Source organism: Corvus kubaryi, unplaced genomic scaffold (assembly GCF_017639235.1).
Source record: "Corvus kubaryi isolate FWS band 111438036 unplaced genomic scaffold, C.kubaryi_AGA036_p1.0 split3-73, whole genome shotgun sequence".
Classification (NCBI taxonomy): domain Eukaryota; kingdom Metazoa; phylum Chordata; class Aves; order Passeriformes; family Corvidae; genus Corvus; species Corvus kubaryi.
In genome coordinates, this window is record NW_024582091.1 from 22,280,699 (window position 1) to 22,298,973 (window position 18,275).

General features: G+C 36.4%; 1 long non-coding RNA gene across 1 annotated transcript in view; it reads left to right on the forward strand.

Annotated features, from left to right (window-relative positions):
- Positions 1-2,247: 2,247 nt before the first annotated feature.
- The window catches only part of LOC121659194, a 63,357-nt gene continuing 47,329 nt past the window's right edge, over positions 2,248-18,275 (forward strand). The window contains exon 1 of the long non-coding RNA XR_006014202.1: positions 2,248-2,390. This is a non-coding gene — a long non-coding RNA (uncharacterized LOC121659194). The remainder of the gene's footprint in view (positions 2,391-18,275) is intronic.

Below are 18,275 nucleotides of genomic sequence, written 5' to 3' on the forward strand. Positions count from 1 at the left end.
GAGGACTGTTATTTGAGGTAGTTAATTCATATCCTCCTCATAGCTGTATTATTTGGTGTTGGGGTCTCCTCCCCCGCCGTGTAGCCCTGGGAGAGGGGCCCTGAGGGGACGCACGGGGTTTCCCTGCCCCTGCTCAGCCTCGTTCCCATTGGTTGGTTTGTGCTCCCTGCGCGGGCAGAAGGACCCTTGGTCCCGTGACTGGAACAGTTCCTCGGCAGAGCTCCGGCCATGCGGCTGGAGAAATAAACATCTCTGAAACAGCTATCAAGAATCTGTCTGTCCGTATATATTTCCTTTCCACGGGACTCCTGGTTTGATATATGCGTGTTGCAGGATCCCCACTGCAACATAATGGTGGAGAATTGTGAGCAGAACGATCCCCGATCCCTAAGCGACTGATTTGTGTGAGTAAACCCTGGAAACTTTGGATTCCTCTTCTTGGTTTTGCTTTGCTGTTCCATATCTAAACTATGGAGGAACCATGGGAAGACTCTTGGCTCTCAGAGCCGCATATGGACATTTATCTTAAACTTAAAATGATTCTTGAACAACGATTTGTGAATTTTAGCTTGATTCAAGCTCAAAAAGAACTGAAACACTTCCTGGCATGGTTGTTTAAGAACTTTTTCTATGTTTCTTGGGATTTAATTCTTACGAAGGGCTTTTGGAAAACCGTTTGGACACAGTTAATACTGGAGTCAAAATATATGCCGATGGAAGAATATTTTCGTGAATGTTATTTAATTACCGAGACTGTTGAGCAATGTCAGCTGTGTCCTGGCGAAGGGAAGCCTGGCGCAGGGACCGTGCGGCCCAGGCCACGTGCGCCGAGCGCTCTGCGAGCAGCAGCGAGGCAGTTCCCGCGCGCGGGCGGAGCCACGCGAGCCGCAGTGTCGGCGGCGGAGCGAGGCGTGGCAGGAGCAGCGGGACCCGGCGGTGCCCGCACGGCCCCGCGCAGCGCGTGGTGGAGCGAGCCCTGGGAACGCCCAACTGAGAGGGGCGGCGTGCGGGCGGTGGCTGACGGCGGTGGCGGTGGAGCGGAGCCACACCCAGCCGAGACGTGCGCTGGAGCAGAGCGCGGGGGGGTCGTCGCTCGGGGGCCCGGCCGAGATGTGGGTGCAGCGCCCGGCATCGGCAGTGAAGCTGCGACCAGAGGAGGCGACGCACGGAGAACTGAGCGGCGCGGCCCGGCCCGGCCCTCGCAGCCCCGAACGCGACCCCGGGAAGAGCGCGCAGGCACCAGCAGCCCCGACAATTCCAAGACGGGAGCGACCGAAGGAGAGAGCAAAGACGCAGCAAGACAGAAAACCTCAGCCACTCGGAAGAAGGAAAAGATCATAGTAACTAAGATCTTAGGGATAGTAAAATGGTATAATGTTAAGCAAAACTATGGTTTTATAACAAGGTGTGACAACCAGCAAGACATATTCGTGCATAGAACTGCTATTAAAAAGAATAACCCTGAAAAATGCATCCCAAGCTTGGGAGATGGAGAAGTCGTGGAATTCAAAATTATACGAGGTAGAAAAGGGTTACAAGCATCGCAGGTCACTGGGCCTGATGGTGTTCCTGTAAAAGGCAGTATATATGCTAAAAATCGTAGTCATGTTAGACAATATCTCCATTATAAGCACCCCCTACAGTCTCCCTTTCCTAATCCCACCTTTCCCTTTTACCCTATGTCCTATTACCACCAGTGTATTCCCAATCTGTTTTTTCACCCATGGTTTCCCTCACAAAACCATGCTTTTGCCAATTGTTTCCCCAAAAATCCCTTTCCAATGCCGAGTGGGGGATGAAAAGGGGGAGGGAAGAAGTTAAACCCTCTCCTGCCTCAGTTTCCCCACAAAGCATGCTCAGAGAGTCCTGTCTCCCTTCTGTCAGCCCTAAGATGTTCCACAGACTCTGTTTGGACATTTAAAGACTCAGGAGGGTGGCTTGTTTTGTTTTGAAACTGTTCTTGTTATGTTTATCCAGTTGTTTTCATTCTCCTTTTATTAAAATAAAACGGGTGAGGTGTTGGGGTCTCCTCCCCCGCCGTGTAGCCCTGGGAGAGGGGCCCTGAGGGCACAAACACGGGGCTTCCCTGCCCCTGCTCAGCCTCGTTCCCATTGGTTGGTTTGTGTTCCCTGCGCGGGCAGAAGGACCCTTGGTCCGGTGACTGGAACAGTTCCTGGGCAGAGCTCTGGCCATGCGGCTGGAGAAATAAACATCTCTCTGAAACATCTAGCAAGAATCTGTCTGTCCGTATATATTTCCTTTCCACGGGACTCCTGGTTTGATATATGCGTGTTGCAGGATCCCCACTGCAACAATTTTGAAGAGAGATTTTTGATTAACTCACCTGAGACTGAACTCAGTAATTTATGTTGCTATCTTTTTTCACTGAGGTAAGTGCTAAGACGGCCATCAATCAGGATTAGACTGTGTCTTGGGACTGTCTTTACTTGATCATTCAGGTAAATACTGTCAGTCTATTTAAACAGGATCTTCTCTGTTACTGTGATAGAGAAGCCATTGTATAGAATAGAATCATAGAACAATTTAGGTAAGAAAGGACCTTTAAGATAATCGAGTCCAACCATTAATATAACACTGCCAAGTGTACCATTAAACATGTCTCTGAATGACACATTTACACATCTTTTAAATACCTACAGGGGTTGTGACTCCACCTCTTCTCTAAGCAGCCTGTACCAATGCTTAAGAATCGTTTGATGAAAAAATTTTCCTAATACCTAATATAAACCTACTTTGGCACAACTTGAGAGAATTTCTTTTCATCCTACTAAAACTGTTTTGCACTGATTTTCTAGCCTATATTCCTTTATCTGACATAACTCCCACCTTACTTACATGCTGTTATGGCACATTGTCAGCATCCCTATTTTTTTGCTGAGACAACTACTACATTGACAGGAAGTTTTGTCCTTCTCAGTCTTGAGGGTTGTTGCTCGGGGTTATTGTTATATTTCTCAACCTGTACTTGTTAACAAGTTACACACTGTATTCACCTTTGGCTTATTTACACTAAAATACTAAGATCATGTAGACTTGTAAGACCATTTTTATTTTTTCTTTATATAGTGTGCTTTATTTTAGGATATGAACCATATAGTTGCAAAGAAATAAGCCAAGTTGAAGGTAGCAGGAATTTAGATAATAATATACCTTTAAAATTTCAACATCACAGCACAAGCAGTAGGTCTGACCATTTTACCATAGCAAGTAGAACAACCTAGACAATAGTAAACCCATAATACAGGAAGCTGGCACCACAGCACAATTTTCTTGAATTATTTGGAAATACACATAAAATTGATCTAAAACATATTCAAGATCAAACAAGTCCAGGGAAACTTGATCAATTCTGCAGTATGATATGGTTAATTATTTTGTTTAAAACCCGAGGGTTCTTGCTAACACTTGGAAGCATGAATTATCTTGGCCACAATTTACTAAATTGAAATTGCTATTCAGCCATTTCCTCTTAAAGACCTCTGTAATATTTTACCATACTCTTTTTTCCAACCATTAGATTTCTGAATAGAGAAAATTGCTATATTTTTCATTGCCTTTTACAGTGGCTAATTGTTGACCATTCCTTCAATATTTTTGCTAGTATTATAACAGTAGGGGTTCATAGTCACTAATTGAATCAAAACAGTTTTTAACACTTCTCAGCAAATCTTATCTCAGGTAATAGAAGAAACATCTATTCTTTCACACAAATAAATTGTGCTAGTGAAATAAAAAACAAAAAAAGAGGTACTGCTTGCATCAGGTTTGGTTTTTTTCAATAAGCTTCTTGGTTATAAATTACAATGTCATACTGATTCCATCTTGCTTGAATAGAATTTGCCTAATCAGTTGGTATTTGTAATGCTCTTTTTCTTTAGATCCTTTCTGGAATGCCTACAACAGAGGTGTGTTCACAAGAACTAATTACAAGTGACTTGTAAACCATAATGCTTACTTTCTTACTAATTTACATAATTTATCTTATCAATTAATCATACATGCAGATGAATAATTCCCTAAGAGACCCCTTGGTTTCTTAACTAGTGTGGAAAAACCAGTAGGGGTTGCTTACTTATTTCACTTCCCCTTCTCCTCTCCCCTAATAATTCTCTGTTGAGATGGCGTAGAAGTCCCTGCAAAGTTCCTTATTTTTCTGCTTCTAACTGTTAAGATATTACAACATATAATTCCTTGTGAGCTCCTCTTATTTAAATTACATGTACAATAATAATGATAACAACATCTGACTTTCCTGTAGTATGTTTATCAACAGATTTCAAAGTGCTTTGCAAGGAAAGTCAAAAGCTTTACTACTATTAAAATAAACTACATGCAACTGGTGTTTTAAATAGAAAATACAATAACCTGTTAAAAAAATAAGCCTGCTCCAAGGCACTTCCAATTTAGGACTATATTCACTATGGAGAGAACAGCTTTCCCCAAAGTATTTACCTGTGTGCTCAGCAATTTATATATTCATTAGTTCCTGAAGAGAGACACATTCTATAATTTCTCTGTGGGGTTTCAGGTTTTTTTTATTCCCCTGGAAATATTCAGCATAAATATCAGGTCTGTCTTTGCTTACAGCAAGCTGTATAAAATTCTGTAGCTTTCTTCCTGCATTTCTAAGCTTTTTATGCTTTTACTGTTTATGAATATTTCTGTGTCAGACTCCTTCATCATAAAATTATTCAGTAAGTGGGAAACTGAATTTTATTTGTAAGTGTAGCAAATATCAGACAGATGTTTTATTCAGGGACTTTTTTTTGTACCGTGTGTGTGCTATTATAAAGTTCATACCAGGATATTTGCCAGTTTTGAGTCTCAAGGTCAAGATAACAGGGAAGGGTAACCTGAAGGATGTTGGGTAGGGATCTGGTGCAGCCTGCGCCCTTGACTGAGAGGGGTAATTTACCAAGAGTCACCAGAGCCTCCCATCCTACTTTTCCTCACAGAAGTCTTAGTTTACTCAGAGAACTGCCAGAAGGGAAAAGATACCTTCATACAGGTAATCCAAGAAATTGCTTTACTGATGTCATGGTTTAGCACTCATTTTGCTCTGCAGTGGGATGGGGGAGAGAATCAGAGGAGTAAAAGTGAGAAAACTTGCGAGTTGGAACAAAGATGGTTTAACAGGTAAAGCAAAAGCCACCCATGCAAGCAAAGCAAAACAAGGAATTCATTTATCCTTTTGCCAGGCACGTATTCAGCCATTACCAGGAAAGCAGGGCTCCATCAAGTGTAATGGTGATGTGGGAAGACAAATACTGTCCTTTTGAATGTCCCCTCCTTCCCTGTTCTTCTTCCGCCTTTATGCTAAATATGACAGCATATGGTAAGGATTATCCCTTGGGTCAGGCTAGGTCAGCTGTCCCAGCTGTGTCCACTCCCAACTCCTTGTGGACCCCCAATCAACTCACTGGCGGAGTGGGGTGAGAAGCAAAAACGTCCTTGTCTCAGTGCAAGCACTGTTCAACAGTAAAGAAAACATCCCTGTGTTTTCAACACTCTTTGCAGCACAAATCTGAATGAGCTCCATAAGAGCTACTATGAAGAAAATCGTTCTCAGTCAAAACCAGCGTAACATATGTGAGCTTCTAAGAACACAAGTGTTAACATTTTTTATAATATCTATGTGCCTTCTAGAAAATGTCATTATATTGAAAATTTGCTTTAGTACTTTGGCTATTTTACAGAATTGGGAGACAAAACTGGCTTCAAATTACATAGTTCTGAAAAAGCTCTGGATATAATATCTTGCTTCCATAACTTGAAATATGTTAGTAGATATAAATAAAGAAGTAGTTAAATTGTTTGAAATTTGGCTTGTTAGAAGAATTATAGAAAAATAATATAGCAAGGCAAATTTTCTTATTTCTCTGGTTGTTGGTTTGTTTTTATTAAATCTTAAGCTATCTGGACCTCTATTATGTCCATACAACTTCTACCTAGTTTAAAACAGTGCCTGATTTTTAAAAGTCTTTTCATTATTTCATGTTGTCCAGAATATTTAGAGAGAAATTATAAAATCTCACAGTAGAGCATAAATTCCCAAGATTGATCTCTTATGTATTAGTAATTCAATTTTTTTTTCGGAGTTCAGCTCACTGGTTTCTTTTTTCTACTATGAACAAGCTTAACAGTTTTGTAGTTAGTGTTTCTGTCCTGGTCATCTGTGTAATTCGGCTGTAATATGTAGCCCAATTCAACTATTTATATTCCCAGAGCCATGGAACATTTCCTTTGACTGGGAGTTTTAAATCCTGCAGATAGTTGTCTGCGTGCTGGTTAGCCCTGAATTACAGGTGTCAAAATCCATTTAATGCTTTTTTTAATCTTTATCTGTTTCCATATTTTGTCTCACAATGAGTAATGCAAATCTCTTGTTCATATTTGTGCATTCGATTTTTGGTCTTGCCTTTATTTATTTAGTTATTTATGATTATTCTTCTGTGCCTCTCTTTGTCTTTTAGAGCAGGTATGATTGTCCTGATGCAAATAAAGCTGCACGTGGTTCAGCTTTGAATTCATGAATAGACAATCAGATAATATAAATATCACTTTAAGTAACCAATAAGGACTTTGTATTTTTTAAGTGAAAACTAAAATAGGGACAAAAGCTTGTTCTTTTACGATCTATTTTTAACATTTAATTTCATATAATTTTTCTAAATTTTGTTTGTGCTGCTTCCTAAGATGATAAAAAGGGTTCATTTACCTTAATTTTTGCTAGTGACTTCTCACCGGAGGTCCATGTACTGCAGTCTGTGCTGCTAGTACTTCCTTTGACAAATTAAGTAGGCTAGGATAAGATGTGTGGCATTCAAACCTGAAGGTTTGGTTTTGTTGTGTCACATTTATACAATACTACAGAAATGTTAGTACATAAAAATGGTATTGTGCATGCTTAAAATGTAAGAGAAAAAAAACCCAGCTCATCCAGCTGGGAGATGTCTTATGACAGCCACACTTCTCTAGGGAGATAAGAGAAAGAAAGAGAAGTATTAATGATCCACGTTAGTTATGTCACCCAGCTCTTCTGGAGAAGATGTTCAGACTTCTTTATGCAGGGAAGTGGCATAGAGGAGGATGACACAGGTGACATCAATCTGAAGAATGACACATTTAGCTCTGTGGGATGTACAAATGTGAAGAACAAACTGTTTGTTGGTATATAGTTCATTCATTTGTAATACCTTCTGTGAAAACTCACTGTTAAGACTGCATTTTCTCTCACCCCGTGTCTTAGGTTCTTATGGCATAATATTTTGTGAACAGGTCAAACCATCACATCAATCAACATCTGAAGTATTTATGAATCTAATAAAACTGAAACTCTCACATCACACTTTCAGAAACAGTTGTTTTAAGCTAAATCCAGATCAAAATATATTGTTGTAGTTTGCTGCATGATAGCACGCTCTTTCATTTGTCAACAGTGCATAACCCTAAAGGTAATTACTTTACTGCTAAATTTGAGTATGTAAACAGAAATCACATAAAAATCTCCGTAAAGATGAATACTTTCTGAAGTCTTGATGGATCTTGATGGGAAGTCCAGGATGAGTTATTTTATTGTGAAATTATATTCCACAGATAACTAATTAGTTTTTCTAATTTACATTTGCTTTTACTTCTGAATTTTTGTATAGTAAAGGTTAAAATAAAATAAAATAAAATAAAATAAAATAAATTTTATTTTTCTAATTTTCATTTCCATATATACATAAAAATCCCTCCGAGCCAGAGAAAATCCAAGTGTATGAAGTCTGTTAAGACAAAGAATACTCTCAATATTAGCAAAAATATCTTGACAATGCCATGCACTGCACTGTACTTCATTGGTAATGAAAGAGTATGTTGTATTTGTCAGTGTTAAAATCTGGAGAACTGTAGTATTTTCAGTGTTACGTTGTCAACATCGCTCCTTCAAAAACAAAGTAAACCTTACTATCATTTAATCCGTGCTCCGAGTTCATGCCACACAGCAGGCTGGTGAGTTAAACCTTTAGTCACTGAAAGGTAGAAAGAACATACAAACTCTGCCATTTAGTGTATTTTCAAATTTATGTACTAAATGATTGTCACATACTTGTAAAATATCTTATTTTTAGTTAATAAATTAGTCTTGCTTGTTATAGCTCTTCATCTTCTAGCTTTGTGCACTCTTGCATTCATGCAAGAATTATTGATATAGAAGTGATTATAATTTTCTAATATCAATAGCTGTGAGACAGATTCTCAGCCATATTTCTATTTTAAGACCAGATTTCATCTGTTTTATATTTCTGTAGTTTAGGTTTCTGTATATAACCTTCCTTCTTATCCTTTACATATTTTTATGGTATGCTACATTTTTTTCTGAATTATTTTATGTAGAAATTGCTTCTACTTTGACTATTTGACTATTAGTAATAGCTGTTCTCTTATTCACATTTCCATTTTGGTAAGAATAATTTTTTTGACTTAAATGATAAGAGCATAACCTAGCATTCTTTTAATTGCCTGGAACTGTTGGATGACTGGTTTTCTAGCAAAAGTCTTTCTCAAAAACTAGGATATAACTACCCTGGTGTTAAACCAACTTAGCTAAAATGACTATGCCTGCATGCCCTTACTTTTAGGCAGCTTTTCTAGATTAGATTTTAAAAGCATTTGTAAAATGGAACCTGCTCCCTCTTCCCCAGAAAACACGTGTTTTTTTCCAGAGGTGTTCCGATCAAAATGTTTTCTTACAGCTTTAGTTAAAAATTGAATTTCCTAGTAATTTTCAGAAGTGAAAAGATCTATATTTTAATCCATAAGTAATTGAATCCACAAATATAATCTTATTAAATTATTAAATATTCTCTACCTTGTCTCACTGTCAGGTATAGGTTGCAAGGACTTCTGAATCTGTCAAATAGGTCAGTTTGCACTTGGGTTTCAAGTAATTCTCCTTACTCGTGCTGCTAAAGGTGAGTGTCATGATCTTCAAAATTCTAGGGAGTAACTCTGATTAAAGGATAGTGTGAAGGAAACAGGCCTCTTATTTCAATTAGACCAATTCCATTTTGAAATTGTGATTATTTTTTAATATCAAGTTAATCTGAACTTTTCCAAGCTTCAGAACCAAATGTTGTTCTTAAAATGTCATGTCCTTGACATAAAGGTTTTCCTAATAATTCCAGTGGGATGCTTTTACAGTCAAAATTTAGCACTCATGCTATGACTTCTCCTTCATTCCAAAATCAAGTATACTCATATAAATGCAGAAATAGAGAACATTATAAAAGTTTTTTTTCTGGTGGCCCCTGGCAGGCCCAATCATCTGGAAAATGAAAGCCATCTTATACATCTTCAGCACTATGGTTTCTTACAGGCATAATAGGACATAACAAAATGAGCATAGCATCTGTTCCTGTATGCTTGTGTTAAAAGTTCTTAAATGATAAGTAATTAGTTTAAGTTTCTGGGTTCTCTGGAAGAAGCACCACTTAGAATTATGATCATGGTTACAGCAAATGTTGCAACTCATTTGGAAATTGAGGTTTGAAGTTTCAAAAAGCATAAATAATTATTTGGAATATTACAGTGATCTTTTGAATTCAAGCATTGTGTCAGTTCAAACTCATCTTTTATTAGTCATTCCTATTTCTACGCATAGCTGTTCTTTTGGAATCATTATAGAAAATTTGAAGTTTGGTATAATTTAAGTAAAATCTATCAGCAAGGTTTTAATGGAGAAATTGGCAGACATATTCTGTTTTATTGGCTAAGCTGGGTAAAATTCTTTAATTTGAAGAAATAAATTATATCACTCACAGATTTTATAATACATAATGGACTAAGAGGCAAGCTCAGGATTGCAGAAAAAAGTATCCAGGAGTTCTGTTCTTCACAGTTAAGAATAGAGTGTTACTGGAAAAATATATTGCATTTAAGTACACAGGTATCCATCTATCTATCTATCTATCTATCTATCTATCTATCTATCTAATATGACAAAAGAGCTCTTCCCATGTAATTAACACAGACATTCTATGAAAATATGAGAAATTGAGTTCATATTCTAAACTGAGTTTATGTACTATCTGAGGCACATGTTCTGAATCTGGCAGAAGAAAATAATATTAAAAGCCTTTCTAGCTAAATGTTTTTAGTGTGCAAGCTGGTAAAATTTATCAGAAATGCATAGGGAAGAAATACATAATTCACAGTGTATGCCTTCATTTTAAGAGCAGATTTAACCTATGATTTTGTCTCATAATTAGCTCCCTAACATTTAATTTAAAATGCTTTTTAAATATTAATTTAGCAACAAAAAGACCGTATTGAAAACTTATTATTAAAACCAAGTAAAAGTTGTAAGACAGACATCCCAACACATTAATACTTACACCCACCTTGAACACTCAGAGCAAAGTAAAAGCTTTAAGGGACTAGTTAAAACAAATTTGCAGTTAATGCAAATTACAACATAATTTTCTTTTAAAATATCGGTGATTTTTTAAAATTTTCCTCCTTAATTTTAGGGGGGAAAAAGGGATGTTGGTTAGTTGGTTGACTTTGTCCAGCTGTTTTTTTTATTTTCTTAAATTACTCTTTTAAAAAAGTTGTCAGGAAAAATAGGAGTCCAGTTTTTGAAGATATATTGAATTGCTGATGGCAAGAGGTATTAGTTAAGATGCAAAATAAATGATAGTTATAGAAGTCCAAAAAGAGGATGAATATGAAACTTCAAAACTTATCTGAGTTCTAGCAAACAAACTGCCTCAGACACTCATTGGGAGGACTTCTTAAGGAAATGATTAATTTATTTTCAGTGGATTCACAAAATTATAATAATATAACGATGAAATATTCTCATGTTTTTTTACTGCAGTTTTTATTTCTATAGATTTTAAAGAATGTGTCATTTTAAAAAGCATCTTTTCCCACTCATCCCTTTCTTAAATTCAGTGTGAACAAAAATCTCATTCCTACTTCACTGCTGATATAAAATCTTTTACACTTTATGAAAGTATATACAAGAAGTCTTCTGCTTCTGCTAGCGATAAATAAACTTCAAGGCTGAAAACATTCAGAAGTTTAAATACAAATATAAATATCCTAAAAACCTTTGAATCTCTAATGGTAGTTCTGGAGTTTGTGAGAACAGTTTCCTCAAATTTATTTTTAAAAGTGTTTATAATTTCTTTTTTTTTTTTTTCTAAATGAGATTATTACCTATTTACAGCAAATACTGTAGATTAATCATACTTAATACAACTAATATTTCTGTCCTTACTGACAGACGATCACATAGCATTTCCCTCCCACATAGAGGTATTGGTAGGCATAATATATTATCATTTCATATACTCATAAATTTGTTTAGGTAGGAAAAAACTTCTAAGATCACCAAGCCCGTTTGTAGTTGAGAATTTCATTAAAAGAATTTATAGAATGAAAAATTTTATTGCATACTTTTCATTGTTTATCATACTATCTTGAGCTGCTGTTCTTTAGAGATTCCACACTCTTATTAGCAATCTCTTCAGTACAGAACTCTGCAATGCAGAAAATCCTTAGTAGTTATATGTTGAAATGATGAGACACGTAAAATGTTTCTATTTTTCTTGTGTTTGTGTGAGTAATGTGTGAGTGCCACTGGCATGGACAAAAGTATACTGGGCATAAAAATTGCTAGAAAATTTTTGGTGACATGGATTCATTTCTTGAATTTTTTTTTATGTTAACAATTATATTTAGAAACAGTCATTTGTTATCTCTGCATGTAAAATAAGACTGTGGGCATGAACAGTGGCTAATAATGGCTATTAGTTTTGGTGGTGTAAATTACATCTGCATAATCTATTGGATAACCTAGAGTTTTTCAAATGTAAAAATCATTATTATGAGATACATTCTTAAGAAACATGAAGGTACTGTGCTATTTTTCTGTGTATTTCAGTTTAAGCGCTCAAAATTATTCATATGTACTATTGACTATACAAGTGATGGTCAGTCAGTCAAAAGGTGAGTTGCCATCCATCACTTGTGACTAGAACAAAAATAACACAATTTATCTTTTTCAGATCAGAGGTTCTGAATCCATGATGTTATTTGAATGAGTTTTTCCAGGTTTTTTGTTTTATTTTTTGTTTACTTTTTCTAATCAATATCTAAAACCACCTCAGATTTAAATTTTTTGTCTGTATATTGGCTGCCAGGTTGCAGCAAAAACGAGAAAGAGAAGGCAAGCCACAAGCAGAGCTGATGAGGCAAGACAAGCTTGCCTACCAACAGCACCGTAACGGGGGAAGGAGGGCAGGTCCAGTGATAATGACCAGGATCAGCCACAGTGCAGAGTGACCAGATATGTTTTCAGTGATGTCACAGATCGAAGGTCAAGCCAGGAAACGAAGTCAGAAGGTAAGAATCAAAAAGGTACCTGCCTAGGTGCAAAGATGTGCGTTGGACTGGCTTTTGTAGAGCAGGCAAGGATCAAGGGCAAGAACTGGAGCTTCAACATAGTAAAGCTCACATCACTCTGATCCAAGCATGATGTAAAACCTAAATTTCAATGCATCTGAGAGCTAGTTAAACACCTGGAGTGCAGAGTTTGGTAAAAAAGGTTGCAAAGCCTTTTGATGCATTCAAGTCCCTGACAGCAGCTTCAAAAGAGCAGAGTGGTTTTATTTTAAACTATTGATATAGTGGCCTAAAAAATTATATAGGGTTTTTTTAAAAAATGCAGGTCCATCCACACAACCTGTGGAAAGAGGAAAGTTTAAGCTAAAGAACTGGTAAGTGAACAAAAATAAAAGTCTTCAATAATTAATTTAAAATTTAGTTTCAGAGTTTTTATTTAGTTCTGCTTTATGATTTTGACTTTAATAATGTCTCTGTGCATCAGGTTTGAATGCATGAGGCTTCTAGGGAAAGAGTTATAGGGAGGTGATTTGAAATGAGAAGTAATATTGCTGAAGGTTCTTTATAATATCAGTGAGAGGGTGAGAAGACGACAGTAAACACAAGTACACTCAGAATTTTTAGGAGTGTAACAGTCTCTGATCTTGTCCTAAACACTTGTATGACATTCTTAATTTTACACTCGTTAGTGAACTGTTTCCGCGATGGGAATAGCTATAATCATATATTCCTATGAAGTATAGCTGCAGGCTGATTCTTTGTCAACCTGCTGTGACTTCCACCAAGAGAAGAGCCACCAGTAGGACTTTGTCAGCCAAACCAGTTCTTTTGTTTGCAAAGAAACTATGGAGAGAAAATGGTTTTGTTCAGTTGCACAATGGCAGTTTTGGCAGTTTATGTGTTCCCCAGAACACAAGAAGAAGTATAAGCCTGATTTATATTAGATGAAACCTAGTCATTCTGAAATAGTGATATTTATACACAAGAGTTGGAAGTCCTTAGTCATGTTGAACTCACAGGAGAAAGATTTGCTCCCCAGAAATATGTAATACCAGGTATGACATCTCCACTTAATACCTAACTTGAATATAAGAAGCTTTATTTTTTAAAATAAGATTGAATAATATATTTTAGTTTTTCATAACATACGAACTTATGAATCCTCAAGAAAAATATTTAAATAATAAAGTATATTAATCCATGGAAATAACAGCTGTGTGACAATCAGTAACTATGCATTCCCAATCTAAACCAAGTAATTGATACTAAAGATGCTGTTTACAGAGTTAAATTAAGGTAGGAGCATGCTTGACTGGGTTATGTGAGACTCAAAGATGCATAGAATGATCACTGGAAAGCATGATATACTCAGGCATTAGGGAGTAGCATACATGCTTTATATCAGTAGTCATAAAATAGATCCCATTCTGAGCTGCATTCAGGAACATTAATGTACAGCTGGGATGTACTAATAAGCCTCATCTGCCAGCCCCAGCTGTGAGAAGAGCTGACTCGATTACTTGCCCTTGACATCAGTAGGCATACCCAAATTTCCCTTAGTGTGTTAAGTCCTATCCTATCTTAGCATCTTATTGCAGTAAAGGGAAAGAAACACACACTGTAAAGCATATTAATGGCTTTTGAATAGGGTCTTTTCATATCAGTATTTCCAACATTTTAAGTAATCTCACAAGCATGGGGATATTGATTATATATATATATATATATATATATATATTTAGAGGAAGAGTGCTGCACGCATTTTTCTATGGGTTAGCTGATACTGCTTTTTCAGAAGACAAATTTACATTAAAATTCCAGGCATTATAAAGCAGAAACTCAGAGAATTAAGGCTTACCTCCAACCCAATTCTTAATTCATTACTACTCTAATTGCTGTGGTTTGAACTGTGTCAACTGACAGGGCCCAAAGCGAGACTGAGATCCTGCGCAGTTATATGCTTAGATAATTGTTCCACTATATGACTTGGAATGAGAGAGGCAGACAAGCCTCAGGAAGGACTATAATGAGACTGAGTGAGTTCTCAGTAGGTATGTTAGGTGTTTCCAATGGGCATGTGGTCTCTCTGTGCTTACCGGGATTTCTGGAGGGACAGATGATCTGCATTACCAGCATGAATATGTATTCTGCATGCCTTTTCATGCCTTACTTCTCCCTTTCTCTCATCTGTTTCACTGTTTGCCTTACAGCTCTTTCATCACTGAGCTCCCTGAATATCAAATAATAACGAAATCTGCAGCTAATATAAATAGGTTCTTTTGTCTCCAGTGGAACTATGCTAATTTCCACCAGCCAAAAATCTCATTTTTATTAACCGATTTTTTTTATAACCATATTTCATATTTTTAAAATAATTCCTCAACTAATATTTTTTATTATGGAGAAATACACTTCTAAACTGGAAGTATTGTTTCTCTGTGATTCTTTTACTGTGCTTACAAAGCAAAAGTGAGAAATATGATTATGTCATGCTGGAACACACATTTCACATGTCATAGATCTCTTGATGCATTTTGTAGGAGGCGAGGGAATGTTTGCTTTATTTTTTTTTTTTTTTGGAGTTCTCTTTCCATTTTGGTTACACAAAGTGAGAATGTTTAGAACATTCACTTGTTTTTAATAAAATTTTGGCTAATAGAATCTTATAAAATTCTGTTTTATTACCACATGCAGTGTTTAGTTTTGAAAGGAAGATAGTTACCTTTTTGTCATCAAAAAGTGTGTAGGAGTTAGGGGTAATTTTGGAGTATCACCATCTTTGTCAGAATATTGGCTAATAGGTCAATTTTTTAATGAGATGGGTGGTGCAAAAGTAAGAAGAAAAAGAATATTATATTTTAAAGACTTTTCATCCTATGCTTTTAAATATATATAAATATGTATGTAAATCATAGTGTTTAGGGAATTCAGACTGATTCTTTTCCCTTAATTTGTCCCAAGCTCTGATTCTCTGCAGGTTTTTTATTAAAAATCATATTCCCATTTTTATACAGCAGCATAATGTCTGCAGAATACACTCAGAAACTGGAAGATTCAAGACCCATTCGGTCTTCTCCAAAAATGTTCAAAAGCATGTCTTCCATATTCCAAAACACCTGGACAAAGAGGAGGAAGATCTCTATCCTCTCCTTGAATCCATTCTGCAGTTAATTAAGCCAGAAAAAGAAAGTGCTGCGTTTTCTGATGGAGTCCTGGCTGTCAGACATCATCACAGGCACAGCTGACATTTTACCTATTATGGGACTAGTGCTTTCATTAGAAAAAAGTGATTGAAAATAATTATTTCTAGCAAAGGTTAAGTGTTATCTTTGAAAAAGTTTTCAGGTGCATTTAACTTTATCATAAAAAAACCACAACCCAAAACATAAGCACATTCAGGCACCATTCTAGACTCTGGATTGGGTTAATGATGTCACTGTGCCTATACGTTGGAGTCTATGCCCCTTTTGCATATCTAACCGTGAACCAAGAGACTGAATTTTCTACTGGTGCTGAGAGGGTGTAAGATAGTTTATTTTCTCGTCCAATGCAAAACTAGTTTTCTACCTTGTCTGAGCTGCTAATGAAGATATGAGGCCATTTGTAGAGGTCAGTGTAATGAAAAGAAAATGATTGTTTTAAACACCTTGTTCCACTTCATGGCGGACTTCCAGTGTGATCAGTGATCCCTGGTATTTGGCAGGTTAGGAAATGTTAAGGACAAACAGGAGTTATTTATGTATTATCTAGTGCATCTAAGGTAGAGGTCTCATGCTTTGTAGCTAAAGAGCTTTACCTTCCTGAGGACAGGTAAAGCAAAAGCCTGTCATACCAAGCTGTCACCAGGTCCATATAGTCTCACTGACTGCCTCCAAATTATAAAGAGAGTTTACTTCATATTATGTTCACATTTCTTCACTGTATGCAGACTGATCAGCTCCCAAACTTAATTCACTCCAAATTGAGGAAAAATAACCTCTTCCTGTAATCCTGAGCAATCATTCCCATATAAACTGAATGTTTCAAAAAGCGCTTTTTGGTTGATTACAAAGTTCAGACACAAACTTTTGCAGCTGCTTGTGGTTTTTTCCCTAAAGTTTTATGTTGAGAGAAGGTATTTTTCCCTCTCTTTATCCAGTCACTAATATAAATAAACAACAACCAGAATATATATATTTTTTTCCCATAAACTCATAATGTTTTCAGTGTAACATTTAATTTATATGATCTGTTCTGTGAAAATTTAATTTCTGTGTTTTGACATAAAATTTTTAATTGTTTCTTTTTTTTTTACTCCTATCTCTAAATGAAATAACTTATAACATCCAGGTATTATTTGATGGCTCTCTTTTTAACCTATCAAACTTGGTGTATGATCTACTGTAACTAGTTTGTTTTGTGCAATGTGAGACAGTGATGAATTATTAAGTCATTTTATGAAGCTTATCAGCCTGCTTCCAGTCATAGTTGAAACTACTAAAATCTACTACTTCTGTCTTGAAAAATATTAATTTCAAAGACAGTGAAATTTTTTTGAAAAATAAAGGATTTTTTTTAATAGAATGTGAGAATAGAAACATTTGTGCAATGGGGAACATTTAAAAGCCTTTAAAAATCCCCACATTTTGTTTCTTTCTTCTATGTCAAATTTTCTTCTCCCTACTGTCTTTAATCATAGGAAATTATTTTCCTTGAAAATTCCTGCAGTGGTTATACCTTGAGAAAATATGTAGCAATTTTTTTTTATGTTGTCACTGATTTTGCTTGGGATGACACTTAGGCCTAGTTCAGTGGGTTCAGTCTTCCACTGTGCTAAGAAGCCACTGGAAAGCAGCTATTTTCTTCAATAGTACTCAACCTCACGTAGCTGACTATGACTCCAAATGCCCAGTATAATGATCCCAGTGTTTTTCAGGAAATCTGTCTGAAGGACATTATTTTTTAAGAACGGAAAGACCCAGGTTTTCCTCTCATTACTCTGTGGACTTCTTCTAATTTGGGATGGACCAGATAGTTTTCAGAATCAGTAACAAACCCATATTGTGCATATTAACACTTGCTGTCCGTACCTTTTCATATTCCAGCAGGGATGAATCAAACAACAATAATATTTTTTTTTATCCTGTCAAGGTCAGAAAATTCAGTGTTCTCATGAACAGAATGAGCCGCTGATGGGGAAAACTGACACTGAGGAAAATATTCTGGGCACGTGAAAATCTTATAGGGTTTGGAAAGTTTAGATTTAAAGAAGGGTTTGGGGGACAGTTGCATGTAAAGCTTCACTGCTCTGTGAGTGTATCCTCTTAAGACTCTTTGAAAAATTTTAGTAGGTGTATGAAAAATGTTTTTTCTAACTGGAGATAGGCCAGGAGATTTGAATCAAGGAATGGAGACTGCTGAGTCCCAGCATTACTTATCGATCCCTTTTAAAGTCACTTGCCAAAGTGACAAACAGTGTTTCAAAAGATGTAGAAAAAAAAAGTCCCACCCCTCAAAACCAAAACAAAACCAAAATACACAAGTGCTGACTCTTATTTTTTGGAAAAAAAACATGCCTTCACATCCATCAGTTTTCCTTGGGCTTCTAGATGGTTGCTACAGGCAAGTGAGAGGAAATCTGAAGGTCCCTGACTGGCACTGTCCTATTGGGGTTATGGGCTGTGTTTCTGTTCATGATGCATTGAGTGCAGCAATTTTTACTGCCTAACAAAGCATACTGCCTAACAAAGCATCCACCACCAGTATTTAGAGATTTATATTTATATCCCAAAGCATTCAGCTGAAATACAAGAGAGCTTTTGACTCTTGACTCTTCCTGTTCTCACTGCCAGTATATGCTGCATAATCATGAAGAATCT